Source organism: Dendrobates tinctorius, unplaced genomic scaffold (assembly GCF_039654945.1).
Source record: "Dendrobates tinctorius isolate UK_male_01 unplaced genomic scaffold, ASM3965494v1 ptg000250l, whole genome shotgun sequence".
NCBI classification, from domain to species: domain Eukaryota; kingdom Metazoa; phylum Chordata; class Amphibia; order Anura; family Dendrobatidae; genus Dendrobates; species Dendrobates tinctorius.
In genome coordinates, this window is record NW_027361917.1 from 23,020,597 (window position 1) to 23,035,464 (window position 14,868).

A 14,868-nucleotide genomic window follows, 5' to 3' on the forward strand; every position below is an offset into this window, starting at 1 on the left:
TTTTGTTTTTCCAAAGCCAAACCACGCACCCACATCTAGGTGGTCTCCCTGGGCCAAATGAGGGCTGTGCCCATGGTGGTAGGTCAGGAGGAAGCCTTTGCCCAGTATACTCTGGCTTCTCTTCAGAATGTAAAAATCTTTTGCCTTTTACTAAAGATTTCCATGGAGAGAAGCAAAACTGAGTTTTGTGGCAATTTTTGCACGCTCCAGCTTGCTGGGGCTTCCTTAAATGGGTTCAACAACAGAATGAAGGAGTGAGTGGGTGGGGTTTTGGTGGGAGACTGTACGCTGGGGCTGCTGGGAAATGTCTCTCATTTCAATATTGTAGCAGTGGATGGCGTTCTTCCAGGCAGCGGGACAGGTGACGATCTGGCAGCAAGATGTAGCTGAACACGGAGCAGACTGCGGAAAATGGGCTGTGTGTTGCCGTTTTTGTTTTTCCATAGCCAAACCACGCACCCACTTCTAGGTGGTCTCCCTGGGCCAAATGAGGGCTGCGGCCATGGTGGTAAGTCTGGAGGAAGCCCTTGCCCAGTATACTCTGGCTTTTCTTCAGAACGTAAAAATCTTGCGCCTTTTACTAAAGATTTCCGTGGAGAGAAGCAAAACTGAGTTTTGTGGCAATTTTTGAACGCTCCAGCTTGCTGGGGCATCGTTAAATGGGTTCAACAACAGAATGAAGGAATGAGTGGGTGGGGTTTTGGTGGGAGACTGTACTCTGGGGCTGCTGGGAAATGTCTCTCATTTGAATATTGTAGCAGTGGATGGCGTTCTTCCAGGCAGCGGGACTGGTGACTCTCTGGCAGTAAGATGGAACTGAACACGGAGCAGCCTGCGGAAAATGGGCTGTGTGTTGCCGTTTTTGTTTTTCCATAGCCAAACCACGCACCCACTTCTAGGTGGTCTCCCTGGGCCAAATGAGGGCTGTGCCTATGGTGGTAGGTCAGGAGGAAGCCCTTGCCCAGTATACTCTGGCTTCTCTTCAGAACGTAAAAATCTTTCGCCTTTTACTAAAGATTTTCGTGGAGAGAAACAAAACTGAGATTTGTGGCAATTTTTGCATGCTCCAGCTTGGTGGGGCTTCCTTAAATGGGTTCAACAACAGAATGAAGGAATGAGTGGGTGGGTTTTGGTGGAAGACTGTACTATGGGGCTGCTGGGAAATGTCTCTCATTTGAATATTGTAGCTGTGGATGGCCTTCTTCCAGGCAGCGGGACATATGACTCTCTGGCAGCAGGATGGAGCTGGACACGGAGCAGCCTGCGGAAAATTGGCTGTGTGTTGCCGTTTTTGTTTTTCCATACCCAAACCACGCACCCACTTCTAGGTGGTCTCCCTGGGCCAAATGAGGGCTGTGCCCATGGGGGTAGGTCAGGAGGAAGCCCTTGCACAGTATACTCTGGCTTCTCTTCAGAACGTAAAAATCTTTCGCCTTTTACTAAAGAATTCCGTGGAGAGAAGCAAAACTGAGTTTTCTGGCAATTTTTGCATGCTCCAGCTTACTGGGGCTTCCTTAAATGGGTTCAACAATGGAATGAGTGGGTGGGGTTTTGGTGGGAGACTGTACCCTGGGGCTGATGGGAGATGCCTCTCATTTGAATATTGTAGCAGTGGATGGCCTTCTTCCAGGCAGCGGGACAGGTGACTCTCTGGCAGCAAGATGGAGCTGAACACGGAGCAGCCTGCGGAAAATGGGCTGTGTGTTCCCGTTTTTGTTTTTCCATAGCCAAACCACGGATCCACTTCTAGGTGGTCTCCCTCGGCCAAATGAGGGCTGTGCCCATGGTGGTAGGTCAGGAGGAAGCCCTTGCCCAGTATACTCTGGCTTCTCTTCAGAAAGTAAAAATCTTTTGCCTTGTACTAAAGATTTCCGAGAAGAGAAACAAAACTGAGCTTTGTGGTAATTTTTGCACGCTCCAGCTTGCTGGGGCTTCCTTAAATGGGTTCAACAACAGAATGAAGGAATGAGTGGGTGGGTTTTGGTGGGAGACTGTACTATGGGGCTGCTGGGAAATGTCTCTCATTTGAATTTTGTAGCAGTGGATGGCCTTCTTCCAGGCAGCGGGACATGTGACTCTCTGGCAGCAGGATGGAGCTGAACACGGAGCAGCCTGCGGAAAATGGGCTGTATGTTGCCGTTTTTGTTTTTCCATAGCCAAACCACGCACCCATTTCTAGGTGGTCTCCTGGGGCCAAATGAGGGCTGCGGCCATGGTGGTAGGTCAGGAGGAAGCCCTTGCGCAGTATACTCTGGCTTTTCTTCAGAACGTAAAAATCTTTCGCCTTTTACTAAAGATTTCCGTGGAGAGAAGGAAAACTGAGTTTTGTTGCAATGTTTGAACGCTCCAGCTTGCTGGGGCTTCCTTAAATGGGTTCAACAACAGAATGAAGGAATGAGTGGGTGGGGTTTTGGTGGGAGACTGTACTCTGTGGCTGATGGGAAATGTCTCTCGTTTGAATATTGTAGCAGTGGATGGCCTTCATCCAGGCAGCGGGACATGCGACTCTCTGGCAGCAGGATGGAGCTGAACACGGAGCAGCCTGCGGAAAATGGGCTGTTTGTTTTTCCATAGCCAAACCACGCACCCACTTCTAGGTGGTCTCCCTGGGCCAAACGAGGGCTGCGGCCATGGTGGTAGGTCAGGAGGAAGCCCTTACCCAGTATACTCTGGCTTCTCTTCAGAACGTAAAAATTTTTCGCCTTTTACTAAAGATTTCTGTGGAGAGAAGTAAAACTGAGTTTTGTGGCAATTTGTGCACGCTACAGCTTGCTGTGCTTCTTTAATTGGGTTCAACAACAGAATGAAGGAATAGTGAGTGTAGTTTTGGTGGGAGACTGTACTCTGGGGCTGTTGGGAAATGTCTCTCATTTGAATATTGTAGCAGTGGATGGCGTTCTTCCATGCAGTGGGACAGGTGACGATCTGGCAGCAAGATGGAGCTGAACACAGAGCAGCCTGCGGAAAATGGGCTGTGTGTTGCCGTTTTTGTTTATCCATAGCCAAACCACGCACCCACTTCTAGGTGGTCTCCCTGGGCCAAATGAGGGCTGTGCCCATGGTGGTAGGTCAGGAGGAAGCCGTTGCCCAGTATATTCTGGCTTCTCTTCAGAACGTAAAAATCTTTCGCCTTTTACTAAAGATTTCCGTGGCGAGAAGCAAAACTGAGTTTTGTGGCAATTTTTGCACGCTCCAGCTTGCTGGGGCATCCTTAAATGGGTTCAACAACAGAATGAAGGAATGAGTGGGTGGGGTTTTGGTGGGAGACTGTACTCTGGGGCTGCTGGGAAATGTCTCTCATTTGAATATTGTAGCAGTGGATGGCCTTCTTCCAGGCAGCGGGACATGTGACTCTCTGGCAGCACGATGGAGCTGAACACGGATCAGCCTGCGTAAAATGTGCTGTGTGTTGCCATTTTTGTTTTTCCATAGCCAAACCACGCACCCACTTCTAGGTGGTCTCCCTGGGCCAAATGAGGGCTGTGCCCATGGTGGTAGGTCAGGAGGAAGCCCTTGCCCAGTATACTCTGGCTTCTTTTCAGAACGTAAAAATCTTTCACCTTTTACAATAGATTTCTGTGGAGAGAAGCAAAACTGAGTTTTGTGGCAATTTTTGCACGCTCCAGCTTGCTGGGGCTACCTTAAATGGATTCAACAACAGAATGAAGGAATGAGTGGGTGGGGTTTTGGTGGGAGACTGTACTTTGGGGCTGATGGGAGATGCCTCTCATTTTAATATTGTAGCAGTGGATGGCCTTCTTCCAGGCAGCGGGACATGTGACTTTCTGGCAGCAGGATGGAGCTGAACACGGAGCAGCCTGCGGAAAATGGGCTGTGTGTTGCCGTTTTTGTTTTTCCATAGCCAAACCACGCACCCACTTCTAGGTGGTCTCCCTGGGCCAAATGAGGGCTGTGCCCATGGTGGTAGGTCAGGAGGAAGCCCTTGCCCAGTATACTCTGGCTTCTCTTCAGAACGTAAAAATCTTTCGCCTTTTACTAAAGATTTCCGTGGAGAGAAGCAAAACTGAGTTTTGTGGCAATTTTTGCACGCTCCAGCTTGTTGGGGTTTCCTTAAATGGGTTCAACAACAGAATGAAGGAATGAGTGGGTGGGGTTTTGGTGGGAGACTGTACTCTGGGGCTGCTGGGAAATGTCTCTCATTTGAATATTGTAGCAGTGGATGGCGTTCTTCCAGGCAGCGGGACAGGTGATGATCTGGCAGCAAGATGGAGCTGAACATGGAGCAGCCTGCGGAAAATGGGCTGTGTGTTCCCGTTTTTGTTTTTCCATAGCAAAACCACGCACCCACTTCTAGGTGGTCTCCCTGGGCCAAATGAGGGCTGTGCCCATGGTGGTAGGTCAGGAGGAAGCCCTTGCCCAGTATACTCTGGCTTCTCTTCAGAAAGAAAAAATCTTTTGCCTTTTACTAAAGATTTCCGTGGAGAGAAACAAAACTGATTTTTGTGGCAATTTTTGCACGCTCCAGCTTGCTGGGGCTTCCTTAAATGAGTTCAACAACAGAATGAAGGAATGAGTGGGTGGGTTTTGGTGGGAGACTGTACTATGGGGCTGCTGGGAAATGTCTCTCATTTGAATATTGTAGCAGTGGATGGCCTTCTTCCAGGAAGCGGGACATGTGACTCTCTGGCAGTAGGATGGAGCTGAACACAGAGCAGCCTGCGGAAAATGGGCTGTGTGTTGCCGTTTTTGTTTTTCCATAGCCAAACCACACACCCACTTCTAGGTGGTCTCCCTGGGCCAAATGAGGGCTCTGCCCATGGTGGTAGGTCAGGAGGAAGCTCTTGCCCAGTATACTCTGGCTTCTCTTCAGAACGTAAAAATCTTTCGCCTTTTACTAAAGATTTCCGTGGAGAGAAGCAAAACTGAGTTTTGTGTTAATTTTTGCACGCTCCAGCTTGCTGGGGCTTCCTTAAATGGTTTCAACAACAGAATGAAGGAATGAGTGGGTGGGGTTTTGGTGGGAGACTGTACTCTGGGGCTGATGGGAGATGCCTCTCATTTGAATGTTGTAACAGTGGAAGGCCTTCTTCCAGGCAGCGGGACATGTGACTCTCTGGCAGCACGATGGAGCTGAACACGGAGCAGCCTGCGAAAAATGGGCTGTGTGTTGCCATTTTTGTTTTTCCATAGCCAAACCACGCACCCACTTCTAGGTGGTCTCCCTGGGCCAAATGAGGGCTGTGCCCATGGTGGTAGGTCAGGAGGAAGCCCTTGCCCAGTATACTCTGGCTTCTTTTCAGAATGTAAAAATCTTTCACCTTTTACTAAAGATTTCCGTGGAGAGCAGCAAAACTGAGTTTTGTGGCAATTTTTGCACGCTTCAGCTTGCTGGGGCTTTCTTAAATGGGTTCAACAACAAAATGAAGGAATGAGTGGGTGGGGTTTTGGTGGGAGACTGTATTCTGGGGCTGATGGGAAATGCCTCTCATTTGAATATTGTAGCAGTTGATGGCATTCTTCCAGGCAGCGGGACATGTGACTCTCTGTCAGCAGGATGGAGCTGAACACAGAGCAGCCTGTGGAAAATGGGCTGTGTGTTGCCATTTTTGCTTTTCCATAGCCAAACCACGCACCCACTTCTAGGTGGTCTCCCTGGGCCAAATGAGGGCTGTGCACATGGTGGTAGGACAGGAGGAAGCCCTTGACCAGTATACTCTGGTTTCTTTTCAGAACGTAAAAATCTTTCGCCTTTTACTAAAGATTTCTGTGGAGAGAAGCAAACCTAAGTTTTGTGGCAATTTTTGCACGCTCCAGCTTGCTGGGGCTACCTTAAATGGGTTCAACAACAGAATGAAGGAATGAGTGGGTGTGGTTTTGGTGGGAGACTGTACTCTGGGGCTGATGGGAGATGCCTCTCATTTGAATATTGTAACAGTGGATGGCCTTCTTCCAGGCAGCGGGACATGTGACTTTCTGGCAGCAGGATGGAGCTGAACACGGAGCAGCCTGCGGAAAATGGGCTGTGTGTTGCTGTTTTTGTTTTTCCATAGCCAAACCACGCACCCACTTCTAGGTGGTCTCCCTGGGCCAAATGAGGGCTGTGCCCATGGTGGTAGGTCAGGAGGAAGCCCTTGCCCAGTATACTTTGGCTTCTCTTCAGAACGTAAAAATTTTTCGCCTTTTACTAAAGATTTCCGTGGAGAGAAGCAAAACTGAGTTTTGTGGCAATTTTTGCACGCTCCAGCTTGCTGGGGTTTCCTTAAATGGGTTCAACAACAGAATGAAGGAATGAGTGGGTGGGGATTTGGTGGGAGACTGTACTCTGGGGCTGCTGGGAAATGTCTCTCATTTGAATATTGTAGCAGTGGATGGCGTTCTTCCAGGCAGCGGGACAGGTGACTCTCTGGCAGCAAGATGGAGCTGAACACGGAGCAGCCTGCGGAAAATGGGCTGTGTGTTGCCGTTTTTGTTTTTCCATAGCCAAACCACGCACCCTCTTCTAGGTGGTCTCCCTGGGCCAAATGAGGGCTGTGCCCATGGTGGTAGGTCAGGAGGAAGCCCTTGCCCAGTATACTCTGGCTTCTCTTCAGAACGTAAAAATCTTTCTCTTTTTACTAAAGATTGCCGTGGATAGAAGCAAAACTGAGTTTTGTGTCAATTTTTGCACGCTCCAGCTTGCTGGGGCTTCCTTAAATGGGTTCAACAACAGAAAGAAGGAATGAGTGGGTGGGTTTTGGTGGGAGACTGTACTCTGGGGCTGCTGGGAAATGTCTCTCATTTGAATATTATCGCAGTGGATGGCCTTCTTCCAGGCAGCGGGACATGTGACTCTCTGGCAGCAGGATGGAGCTGAACACGGAGCAGCCTGCAGAAAATGGGCTGTGTGTTGCCGTTTTTGTTTTTCCATAGCCAAACCACGGACCCACTTCTAGGTGGTCTCCCTGGGCCAAATGAGGGCTGTGCCCATGGTGGTAGGTCAGGAGGAAACCCTTGCCCAGTATACTCTGGCTTCTTTTCAGATTGTAAAAATCTTTCGCCTTTTACTAAAGATTTCCGTGGAGAAAAGCAATACTGAGTTTTGTGGCAATTTTTGCACGCTCCAGCTTGCTGGGGCTTCCTTAAATGGGTTCAACAACAGCATGAAGGAATGAGTGGGTGGGGTTTTGGTGGGAGACTGTACTCTGGGGCTGCTGGGAAATGTCTCTCATTTGAATATTGTAGCAGTGGATGGCCTTCTTCCAGGCAGCGGGACATGTGACTCTCTGGCAGCACGATGGAGCTGAACACGGAGCAGCCTGCGGAAAATGGGCTGTGTGTTGCCGTTTTTGTTTTTCCATAGCCAAACCACGCACCCACTTCTAGGTGGTCTCCCTGGGCCAAATGAGGGCTGTGCCCATGGTGGTAGGTCAGGAGGAAGCCCTTTCCAAGTATACTCTGGCTTCTTTTCAGGACGTAAAAATCTTTCACCTTTTACTATAGATTTCTGTGAAGAGAAGCAAAATTGAGTTTTGTGGCAATTTTTGCACGCTCCAGCTTGCTGGGGCTACCTTAAATGGGTTCAACAACAGAATGAAGGAATGAGTGGGTGGGGTTTTGGTGGGAGACTGTACTCTGGGGCTGATGGGAGATGCCTCTCATTTTAATATTGTAGCAGTGGATGGCCTTCTTCCAGGCAGTGGGACATGTGACTTTCTGGCAGCAGGATGGAGCTGAACACGGAGCAGCCTGCGGAAAATGGGCTGTGTGTTGCCGTTTTTGTTTTTCCATAGCCAAACCACGCACCCACTTCTAGGTGGTCTCCCTGTGCCAAATGAGGGCTGTGCCCATGGTGGTAGGTCAGGAGGAAGCCCTTGCCCAGTATACTCTGGCTTCTCTTCAGAACGTAAAAATCTTTCGCCTTTTACTAAAGATTTCCGTGGAGAGAAGCAAAACTGAGTTTTGTGTCAATTTTTGCACGCTCCAGCTTGCTGGGGCTTCCTTAAATGGGTTCAACAACAGAATGAAGGAATGAGTGGGTGGGTTTTGGTGGGAGACTGTACTCTGGGGCTGCTGGGAAATGAATATTTCATTTGAATATTATCGCAGTGGATGGCCTTCTTCCAGGCAGCGGGACATGTGACTCTCTGGCAGCAGGATGGAGCTGAACACGGAGCAGCCTGCAGAAAATGGGCTGTGTGTTGCCGTTTTTGTTTTTCCATAGCCAAACCACGGACCCACTTCTAGGTGGTCTCCCTGGGCCAAATGAGGGCTGTGCCCATGGTGGTAGGTCAGGAGGAAGCCCTTGCCCAGTATACTCTGGCTTCTCTTCAGAAAGTAAAAAGCTTTTGCCTTGTACTAAAGATTTCCGAGGAGAGAAACAAAACTGAGCTTTGTGGCAATTTTTGCACGCTCCAGCTTGCTGGGTCTTCCGTAAATGGGTTCAACAACAGAATGAAGGAATGAGTGGGTGGGTTTTGGTGGGAGACTGTACTATGGGGCTGCTGGGAAATGTCTCTCATTTGAATTTTGTAGCAGTGGATGGCCTTCTTCCAGGCAGCGGGACATGTGACTCTCTGGCAGCAGGATGCAGCTGAACACAGAGCATCCTGCGGAAAATGTGCTGTGTATTGCCGTTTTTGTTTTTTCAGTGCCAAACCACGCACCCACTTCTAGGTGGTCTCCCTGGGCCAAATGAGGGCTGTGCCCATGGTGGTAGGTCAGGAGGAAACCCTTGCCCAGTATACTCTGGTTTCTCTTCAGAACGTAAAAATCTTTCGCCTTTTACTAAAGATTTCCGTGGAGAGAAGCAAAACTGAGTTTTGTGGCAATTTTTGCACGCTCCAGCTTGCTGGGGCTACCTTAAATGGGTTCAACAACAGCATGAAGGAATGAGTGGGTGGGGTTTTGGTGGGAGACTGTACTCTGGGGCTGCTGGGAAATGTCTCTCATTTGAATATTGTAGCAGTGGATGGCCTTCTTCCAGGCAGCGGGACATGTGACTCTCTGGCAGCACGATGGAGCTGAACACGGAGCAGCCTGCGGAAAATGGGCTGTCTGTTGCCGTTTTTGTTTTTCCATAGCCAAATCACGCACCCACTTCTAGGTGGTCTCCCTGGGCCAAATGAGGGCTGTGCCCATGGTGGTAGGTCAGGAGGAAGCCCTTGCCCAGTATACTCCGGCTTCTCTTCAAAACGTAATAATCTTTCGCCTTTTACTAAAGATTTCTGTGGAGAGAAGCAAAACTGAGTTTTGTGGCAATTTTTGCACGCTCCAGCTTGCTGGGGCTTCCTTAAATGGGTTCAACAACGGAATGAGTGGGTTGGTTTTTGGTGGGAGACTGTACTCTGGGGCTGATGGGAGATGCCTCTCATTTGAATATTGTAGCAGTGGATGGCCTTCTTCCAGGCAGCGAGACAGGTGACTCTCTGGCAGCAAGATGGAGCTGAACACAGAGCATCCTGCGGAAAATGTGCTGTGTGTTGCCGTTTTTGTTTTTCCATAGCCAAACCACTTACCCACTTCTAGGTGGTCTCCCTGGGCCAAATGAGGGCTGTGCCCATGGTGGTAGGTCAGGAGGAAGCCTTTGCCCAGTATACTCTGGCTTCGCCTCAGAAAGTAAAAATCTTTTGCATTGTACTAAAGATTTCCGAGGAGAGAATCAAAACTGAGTTTTGTGGCAATTTTTGCAATCTCCAGCTTGATGGGGCTTCCTTAAATGGGTTCAACAACAGAATGAAGGAATGAGTGGGTGGGTTTTGGTGGGAGACTGTACTATGGGGCTGCTGGGAAATGTCTCTCATTTGAATTTTGTAGCAGTGGATGGCCTTCTTCAAGGCAGCGGGACATGTGACTCTCTGGCAGCAGGATGGAGCTGAACACGGAGCAGCCTGCGGAAAATGGTCTGTGTGTTGCCGTTTTTGTTTTTCCATAGCCAAACCACGCACCCATTTCTAGGTGGTCTACTGGGGCCAAATGAGGGCTGCGGCCATGGTGGTAGGTCAGGAGGAAGCCATTGCGCAGTATACTCTGGCTTTTCTTCAGAACGTAAAAATCTTTCGCCTTTTACTAAAGATTTCCGTGGAGAGAAGGAAAACTGAGTTTTGTTGCAATTTTTGAACGCTCCAGCTTGCTGGGGCTTCCTTAAATGGGTTCAACAACAGAATGAAGGAATGAGTGGGTGGGGTTTTGGTGGGAGACTGTACTCTGGGGCTGATGGAAAATGTCTCTCGTTTGAATATTGTAGCAGTGGATGGCCTTCATCCAGGCAGCGGGACATGCGACTCTCTGGCAGCAGGATGGAGCTGAACACGGAGCAGCCTGCGGAAAATGGGCTGTTTGTTTTTCAATAGCCAAACCACGCACCCACTTCTAGGTGGTCTCCCTGGGCCAAACGAGGGCTGCGGCCATGGTGGTAGGTCAGGAGGAAGCCCTTACCCAGAATACTCTGGCTTCTCTTCAGAACGTAAAAATTTTTCGCCATTTACTAAAGATTTCTGTGGAGAGAAGCAAAACTGAGTTTTGTGGCAATTTTTGCACGCTACAGCTTGCTGGGCTTCTTTAATTGGGTTTAACAACAGAATGAAGGAATAGTGAGTGGAGTTTTGGTGGGAGACTGTACTCTGGGGCTGCTGGGAAATGTCTCTCATTTGAATATTGTAGCAGTGGATGGCGTTCTTCCATGCAGTGGGACAGGAGACGATCTGGCAGCAAGATGGAGCTGAACACAGAGCAGCCTGCGGAAAATGGGCTGTGTGTTGCCGTTTTTGTTTTTCCATAGCCAAACCACGCACCCACTTCTAGGTGGTCTCCCTGGGCCAAATGAGGGCTGTGCCCATGGTGGTAGGTCAGGAGGAAGCCGTTGCCCAGTATACTCTGGCTTCTTTTCAGAACGTAAAAATCTTTCGCCTTTTACTAAAGATTTCCGTGGAGAAAAGCAATACTGAGTTTTGTGGCAATTTTTGCACGCTCCAGCTTGCTGGGGCTTCCTTAAATGGGTTCAACAACAGAATGAAGGAATGAGTGGGTGGGGTTTTGGTGGGAGACTGTACTCTGGGGCTGCTGGGAAATGTCTCTCATTTGAATATTGTAGCAGTGGATGGCCTTCTTCCAGGCAGCGGGACATGTGACTCTCTGGCAGCACGATGGAGCTGAACACGGAGCAGCCTGCGGAAAATGGGCTGTGTGTTGCCATTTTTGTTTTTCCATAGCCAAACCACGCACCCACTTCTAGGTGGTCTCCCTGGGCCAAATGAGGGCTGTGCCCATGGTGGTAGGTCAGGAGGAAGCCCTTGCCCAGTATACTCTGGCTTCTTTTCAGGACGTAAAAATCTTTCACCTTTTACTATAGATTTCTGTGAAGAGAAGCAAAACTGAGTTTTGTGGCAATTTTTGCACGCTCCAGCTTGCTGGGGCTACCTTAAATGGGTTCAACAACAGAATGAAGGAATGAGTGGGTGGGGTTTTGGTGGGAGACTGTACTCTGGGGCTGATGGGAGATGCCTCTCATTTTAATATTGTAGCAGTGGATGGCCTTCTTCCAGGCAGTGGGACATGTGACTTTCTGGCAGCAGGATGGAGCTGAACACGGAGCAGCCTGCGGAAAATGGGCTGTGTGTTGCCGTTTTTGTTTTTCCATAGCCAAACCACGCACCCACTTCTAGGTGGTCTCCCTGGGCCAAATGAGGGCTGTGCCCATGGTGGTAGGTCAGGAGGAAGCCCTTGCCCAGTATACTCTGGCTTCTCTTCAGAACGTAAAAATCTTTCGCCTTTTACTAAAGATTTCCGTGGAGAGAAGCAAAACTGAGTTTTGTGGCAATTTTTGCACGCTCCAGCTTGTTGGGGTTTTCTTAAATGGGTTCAACAACAGAATGAAGGAATGAGTGGGTGGGGTTTTGGTGGGAGACTGTACTCTGGGGCTGCTGGGAAATGTCTCTCATTTGAATATTGTAGCAGTGGATGGCGTTCTTCCAGGCAGCGGGACAGGTGATGATCTGGCAGCAAGATGGATCTGAACACGGAGCAGCCTGCGGAAAATGGGCTGTGTGTTCCCGTTTTTGTTTTTCCATAGCCAAACCACGCACCCACTTCTAGGTGGTCTCCCTGGGCCAAATGAGGGCTGTGCCCATGGTGGTAGGTCAGGAAGAAGCCCTTGCGCAGTATACTCTGGCTTCTCTTCAGAAAGTAAAAATCTTTTGCCTTTTACTAAAGATTTCTGTGGAGAGAAACAAAACTGATTTTTGTGGCAATTTTTGCACGCTCCAGCTTGCTGGGGCTTCCTTAAATGAGTTCAACAACAGGATGAAGGAATGAGTGGGTGGGTTTTGGTGGGAGACTGTGCTATGGGGCTGCTGGGAAATGTCTCTCATTTGAATATTGTAGCAGTGGATGGCCTTCTTCCAGGCAGCGGGACATGTGACTCTCTGGCAGTAGGATGGAACTGAACACAGAGCAGCCTGCGGAAAATGGGCTGTGTGTTGCCGTTTTTGTTTTTCCATAGCCAAACCACACACCCACTTCTAGGTGGTCTCCCTGGGCCAAATGAGGGCTGTCCCCATGGTGGTAGGTCAGGGGGAAGCCCTTGCCCAGTATACTCTGGCTTCTCTTCAGAACGTAAAAATCTTTCGCCTTTTACTAAAGATTTCCGTGGAGAGAAGCAAAACTGAGTTTTGTGTCAATTTTTGCACGCTCCAGCTTGTTGGGGCTTCCTTAAATGGGTTCAACAACAGAATGAAGGAATGAGTGGGTGGGGTTTTGGTGGGAGACTGTACTCTGGGGCTGCTGCGAAGTGTCTCTCATTTGAATGTTGTAGCAGTGGAAGGCCTTCTTCCAGGCAGCGGGACATGTGACTCTCTGGCAGTACGATGGAGCTGAACACGGAGCAGCCTGCGAAAAATGGGCTGTGTGTTGCCATTTTTGTTTTTCCATAGCCAAACCACGCACCCACTTCTAGGTGGTCTCCCTGGGCCAAATGAGGGCTGTGCCCATGGTGGTAGGTCAGGAGGAAGCCCTTGCCCAGTATACTCTGGCTTCTTTTCAGAACGTAAAAATCTTTCACCTTTTACTAAAGATTTCCGTGGAGAGCAGCAAAACTGAGTTTTGTGGCAATTTTTGCACGCTTCAGCTTGCTGGGGCTTTCTTAAATGGGTTCAACAACAGAACGAAGGAATGAGTGGGTGGGGTTTTGGTGGGAGACTGTATTCTGGGGCTGATGGGAAATGCCTCTCATTTGAATATTGTAGCAGTGGATGGCATTCTTCCAGGCAGCGGGACATGTGACTCTCTGTCAGCAGGATGGAGCTGAACACAGAGCAGCCTGTGGAAAATGGGCTGTGTGTTGCCATTTTTGTTTTTCCATAGCCAAACCACGCACCCACTTCTAGGTGGTCTCCCTGGGCCAAATGAGGGCTGTGCACATGGTGGTAGGTCAGGAGGAAGCCCTTGACCAGTATACTCTGGTTTCTTTTCAGAACGTAAAAATCTTTCGCCTTTTACTAAAGATTTCCGTGGAGAGAAGCAAAACTAAGTTTTGTGGCAATTTTTGCACGCTCCAGCTTGCTGGGGCTATCTTAACTGGGTTCAACAACAGAATGAAGGAATGAGTGGGTGGGGTTTTGGTGGGAGACTGTACTCTGGGGCTGATGAGAGATGCCTCTCATTTGAATATTGTAACAGTGGATGGCCTTCTTCCAGGCAGCGGGACATGTGACTTTCTGGCAGCAGGATGGAGCTGAACACGGAGCAGCCTGCGGAAAATGGGCTGTGTGTTGCCGTTTTTGTTTTTCCATAGCCAAACCACGCACCCACTTCTAGGTGGTCTCCCTGGGCCAAATGAGGGCTGTGCCCATGGTGGTAGGTCAGGAGGAAGCCCTTGCCGAGTATACTTTGGCTTCTCTTCAGAACGTAAAAATTTTTCGCCTTTTACTAAAGATTTCCGTGGAGAGAAGCAAAACTGAGTTTTGTGGCAATTTTTGCACGCTTCAGCTTGCTGGGGCTATCTTAACTGGGTTCAACAACAGAATGAAGGAATGAGTGGGTGGGGTTTTGGTGGGAGACTGTACTCTGGGGCTGATGAGAGATGCCTCTCATTTGAATATTGTAACAGTGGATGGCCTTCTTCCAGGCAGCGGGACATGTGACTTTCTGGCAGCAGGATGGAGCTGAACACGGAGCAGCCTGCGGAAAATGGGCTGTGTGTTGCCGTTTTTGTTTTTCCATAGCCAAACCACGCACCCACTTCTAGGTGGTCTCCCTGGGCCAAATGAGGGCTGTGCCCATGGTGGTAGGTCAGGAGGAAGCCCTTGCCCAGTATACTTTGGCTTCTCTTCACAACGTAAAAATTTTTCGCCTTTTACTAAAGATTTCCGTGGAGAGAAGCAAAACTGAGTTTTGTGGCAATTTTTGCACGCTCCAGCTTGCTGGGGTTTCCTTAAATGGGTTCAACAACAGAATGAAGGAATGAATGAGTGGGGATTTGGTGGGAGACTGTACTCTGGGGCTGCTGGGAAATGTCTCTCATTTGAATATTGTAGCAGTGGATGGCGTTCTTCCAGGCAGCGGGACAGGTGACTCTCTGGCAGCAAGATGGAGCTGAACACGGAGCAGCCTGCGGAAAATGGGCTGTGTGTTGCCGTTTTTGTTTTTCCATAGCCAAACCACGCACCCACTTCTAGGTGGTCTCCCTGGGCCAAATGAGGGCTGCAGCCATGGTGGTAGGTCAGGAGGAAGCCCTTGCGCAGTATACTCTGGCTTTTCTTCAGAACGTAAAAATCTTTTGCCTTTTACTAAAGATTTCTGTGGAGAGAAGCAAAACTGAGTTTTGTGGCAATTTTTGCACACTCCAGCTTGCTCGGGCTTCCTTAAATGGGTTCAACAACAGAAAGAAGGAATGAGTGGGTGGGTTTTGGTGGGAGACTGTACTCTGGGGCTGCT

General features: G+C 49.3%; 35 non-coding genes across 35 annotated transcripts; all 35 read left to right on the forward strand.

The window, feature by feature from the left end:
• The first annotated feature begins 106 nt into the window (after nt 1–106).
• LOC141063743 (U5 spliceosomal RNA) lies at nt 107–222 on the forward strand. Its single transcript, XR_012225024.1, has one exon. It is a non-coding gene; the product is annotated as a U5 spliceosomal RNA (small nuclear RNA).
• A 314-nt stretch (nt 223–536) lies between these two features.
• On the forward strand, nt 537–652 carry LOC141064470 (U5 spliceosomal RNA). The gene has a single exon (XR_012225678.1). It is a non-coding gene; the product is annotated as a U5 spliceosomal RNA (small nuclear RNA).
• Nucleotides 653–966: 314 nt separating this feature from the next.
• Nucleotides 967–1,082, forward strand: LOC141064172 (U5 spliceosomal RNA). Its single transcript, XR_012225408.1, has one exon. It is a non-coding gene; the product is annotated as a U5 spliceosomal RNA (small nuclear RNA).
• Nucleotides 1,083–1,395: 313 nt separating this feature from the next.
• Nucleotides 1,396–1,511, forward strand: LOC141065067 (U5 spliceosomal RNA). Its single transcript, XR_012226215.1, has one exon. It is a non-coding gene; the product is annotated as a U5 spliceosomal RNA (small nuclear RNA).
• Nucleotides 1,512–1,817: 306 nt separating this feature from the next.
• Nucleotides 1,818–1,933, forward strand: LOC141064709 (U5 spliceosomal RNA). Its single transcript, XR_012225895.1, has one exon. It is a non-coding gene; the product is annotated as a U5 spliceosomal RNA (small nuclear RNA).
• A 313-nt stretch (nt 1,934–2,246) lies between these two features.
• On the forward strand, nt 2,247–2,362 carry LOC141064142 (U5 spliceosomal RNA). Its single transcript, XR_012225381.1, has one exon. It is a non-coding gene; the product is annotated as a U5 spliceosomal RNA (small nuclear RNA).
• Nucleotides 2,363–2,664: 302 nt separating this feature from the next.
• Nucleotides 2,665–2,780, forward strand: LOC141064677 (U5 spliceosomal RNA). Its single transcript, XR_012225866.1, has one exon. It is a non-coding gene; the product is annotated as a U5 spliceosomal RNA (small nuclear RNA).
• A 312-nt stretch (nt 2,781–3,092) lies between these two features.
• LOC141064033 (U5 spliceosomal RNA) lies at nt 3,093–3,208 on the forward strand. The gene has a single exon (XR_012225285.1). It is a non-coding gene; the product is annotated as a U5 spliceosomal RNA (small nuclear RNA).
• Nucleotides 3,209–3,522: 314 nt separating this feature from the next.
• Nucleotides 3,523–3,638, forward strand: LOC141064696 (U5 spliceosomal RNA). The gene has a single exon (XR_012225883.1). It is a non-coding gene; the product is annotated as a U5 spliceosomal RNA (small nuclear RNA).
• Nucleotides 3,639–3,952: 314 nt separating this feature from the next.
• On the forward strand, nt 3,953–4,068 carry LOC141064530 (U5 spliceosomal RNA). The gene has a single exon (XR_012225732.1). It is a non-coding gene; the product is annotated as a U5 spliceosomal RNA (small nuclear RNA).
• A 314-nt stretch (nt 4,069–4,382) lies between these two features.
• LOC141064024 (U5 spliceosomal RNA) lies at nt 4,383–4,498 on the forward strand. The gene has a single exon (XR_012225277.1). It is a non-coding gene; the product is annotated as a U5 spliceosomal RNA (small nuclear RNA).
• A 313-nt stretch (nt 4,499–4,811) lies between these two features.
• On the forward strand, nt 4,812–4,927 carry LOC141064660 (U5 spliceosomal RNA). Its single transcript, XR_012225850.1, has one exon. It is a non-coding gene; the product is annotated as a U5 spliceosomal RNA (small nuclear RNA).
• Nucleotides 4,928–5,241: 314 nt separating this feature from the next.
• LOC141064473 (U5 spliceosomal RNA) lies at nt 5,242–5,357 on the forward strand. The gene has a single exon (XR_012225681.1). It is a non-coding gene; the product is annotated as a U5 spliceosomal RNA (small nuclear RNA).
• Nucleotides 5,358–5,671: 314 nt separating this feature from the next.
• On the forward strand, nt 5,672–5,787 carry LOC141064332 (U5 spliceosomal RNA). The gene has a single exon (XR_012225553.1). It is a non-coding gene; the product is annotated as a U5 spliceosomal RNA (small nuclear RNA).
• Nucleotides 5,788–6,101: 314 nt separating this feature from the next.
• Nucleotides 6,102–6,217, forward strand: LOC141065254 (U5 spliceosomal RNA). Its single transcript, XR_012226387.1, has one exon. It is a non-coding gene; the product is annotated as a U5 spliceosomal RNA (small nuclear RNA).
• Nucleotides 6,218–6,531: 314 nt separating this feature from the next.
• On the forward strand, nt 6,532–6,647 carry LOC141064661 (U5 spliceosomal RNA). The gene has a single exon (XR_012225851.1). It is a non-coding gene; the product is annotated as a U5 spliceosomal RNA (small nuclear RNA).
• A 313-nt stretch (nt 6,648–6,960) lies between these two features.
• On the forward strand, nt 6,961–7,076 carry LOC141064021 (U5 spliceosomal RNA). The gene has a single exon (XR_012225274.1). It is a non-coding gene; the product is annotated as a U5 spliceosomal RNA (small nuclear RNA).
• A 314-nt stretch (nt 7,077–7,390) lies between these two features.
• LOC141064648 (U5 spliceosomal RNA) lies at nt 7,391–7,506 on the forward strand. Its single transcript, XR_012225839.1, has one exon. It is a non-coding gene; the product is annotated as a U5 spliceosomal RNA (small nuclear RNA).
• Nucleotides 7,507–7,820: 314 nt separating this feature from the next.
• Nucleotides 7,821–7,936, forward strand: LOC141064783 (U5 spliceosomal RNA). The gene has a single exon (XR_012225961.1). It is a non-coding gene; the product is annotated as a U5 spliceosomal RNA (small nuclear RNA).
• Nucleotides 7,937–8,251: 315 nt separating this feature from the next.
• Nucleotides 8,252–8,367, forward strand: LOC141064807 (U5 spliceosomal RNA). Its single transcript, XR_012225983.1, has one exon. It is a non-coding gene; the product is annotated as a U5 spliceosomal RNA (small nuclear RNA).
• A 313-nt stretch (nt 8,368–8,680) lies between these two features.
• LOC141064666 (U5 spliceosomal RNA) lies at nt 8,681–8,796 on the forward strand. Its single transcript, XR_012225856.1, has one exon. It is a non-coding gene; the product is annotated as a U5 spliceosomal RNA (small nuclear RNA).
• A 314-nt stretch (nt 8,797–9,110) lies between these two features.
• On the forward strand, nt 9,111–9,226 carry LOC141064029 (U5 spliceosomal RNA). The gene has a single exon (XR_012225281.1). It is a non-coding gene; the product is annotated as a U5 spliceosomal RNA (small nuclear RNA).
• Nucleotides 9,227–9,532: 306 nt separating this feature from the next.
• Nucleotides 9,533–9,648, forward strand: LOC141064804 (U5 spliceosomal RNA). Its single transcript, XR_012225980.1, has one exon. It is a non-coding gene; the product is annotated as a U5 spliceosomal RNA (small nuclear RNA).
• A 313-nt stretch (nt 9,649–9,961) lies between these two features.
• Nucleotides 9,962–10,077, forward strand: LOC141063685 (U5 spliceosomal RNA). The gene has a single exon (XR_012224971.1). It is a non-coding gene; the product is annotated as a U5 spliceosomal RNA (small nuclear RNA).
• A 302-nt stretch (nt 10,078–10,379) lies between these two features.
• Nucleotides 10,380–10,494, forward strand: LOC141064706 (U5 spliceosomal RNA). The gene has a single exon (XR_012225892.1). It is a non-coding gene; the product is annotated as a U5 spliceosomal RNA (small nuclear RNA).
• Nucleotides 10,495–10,807: 313 nt separating this feature from the next.
• Nucleotides 10,808–10,923, forward strand: LOC141063773 (U5 spliceosomal RNA). Its single transcript, XR_012225051.1, has one exon. It is a non-coding gene; the product is annotated as a U5 spliceosomal RNA (small nuclear RNA).
• Nucleotides 10,924–11,237: 314 nt separating this feature from the next.
• On the forward strand, nt 11,238–11,353 carry LOC141064667 (U5 spliceosomal RNA). Its single transcript, XR_012225857.1, has one exon. It is a non-coding gene; the product is annotated as a U5 spliceosomal RNA (small nuclear RNA).
• Nucleotides 11,354–11,667: 314 nt separating this feature from the next.
• On the forward strand, nt 11,668–11,783 carry LOC141064543 (U5 spliceosomal RNA). Its single transcript, XR_012225744.1, has one exon. It is a non-coding gene; the product is annotated as a U5 spliceosomal RNA (small nuclear RNA).
• A 314-nt stretch (nt 11,784–12,097) lies between these two features.
• On the forward strand, nt 12,098–12,213 carry LOC141064477 (U5 spliceosomal RNA). The gene has a single exon (XR_012225685.1). It is a non-coding gene; the product is annotated as a U5 spliceosomal RNA (small nuclear RNA).
• A 313-nt stretch (nt 12,214–12,526) lies between these two features.
• On the forward strand, nt 12,527–12,642 carry LOC141064413 (U5 spliceosomal RNA). The gene has a single exon (XR_012225627.1). It is a non-coding gene; the product is annotated as a U5 spliceosomal RNA (small nuclear RNA).
• A 314-nt stretch (nt 12,643–12,956) lies between these two features.
• Nucleotides 12,957–13,072, forward strand: LOC141064264 (U5 spliceosomal RNA). The gene has a single exon (XR_012225492.1). It is a non-coding gene; the product is annotated as a U5 spliceosomal RNA (small nuclear RNA).
• A 314-nt stretch (nt 13,073–13,386) lies between these two features.
• LOC141063910 (U5 spliceosomal RNA) lies at nt 13,387–13,502 on the forward strand. The gene has a single exon (XR_012225174.1). It is a non-coding gene; the product is annotated as a U5 spliceosomal RNA (small nuclear RNA).
• Nucleotides 13,503–13,816: 314 nt separating this feature from the next.
• On the forward strand, nt 13,817–13,932 carry LOC141065253 (U5 spliceosomal RNA). Its single transcript, XR_012226386.1, has one exon. It is a non-coding gene; the product is annotated as a U5 spliceosomal RNA (small nuclear RNA).
• A 314-nt stretch (nt 13,933–14,246) lies between these two features.
• LOC141065260 (U5 spliceosomal RNA) lies at nt 14,247–14,362 on the forward strand. Its single transcript, XR_012226392.1, has one exon. It is a non-coding gene; the product is annotated as a U5 spliceosomal RNA (small nuclear RNA).
• A 314-nt stretch (nt 14,363–14,676) lies between these two features.
• LOC141064356 (U5 spliceosomal RNA) lies at nt 14,677–14,793 on the forward strand. The gene has a single exon (XR_012225575.1). It is a non-coding gene; the product is annotated as a U5 spliceosomal RNA (small nuclear RNA).
• Nucleotides 14,794–14,868: the final 75 nt, after the last annotated feature.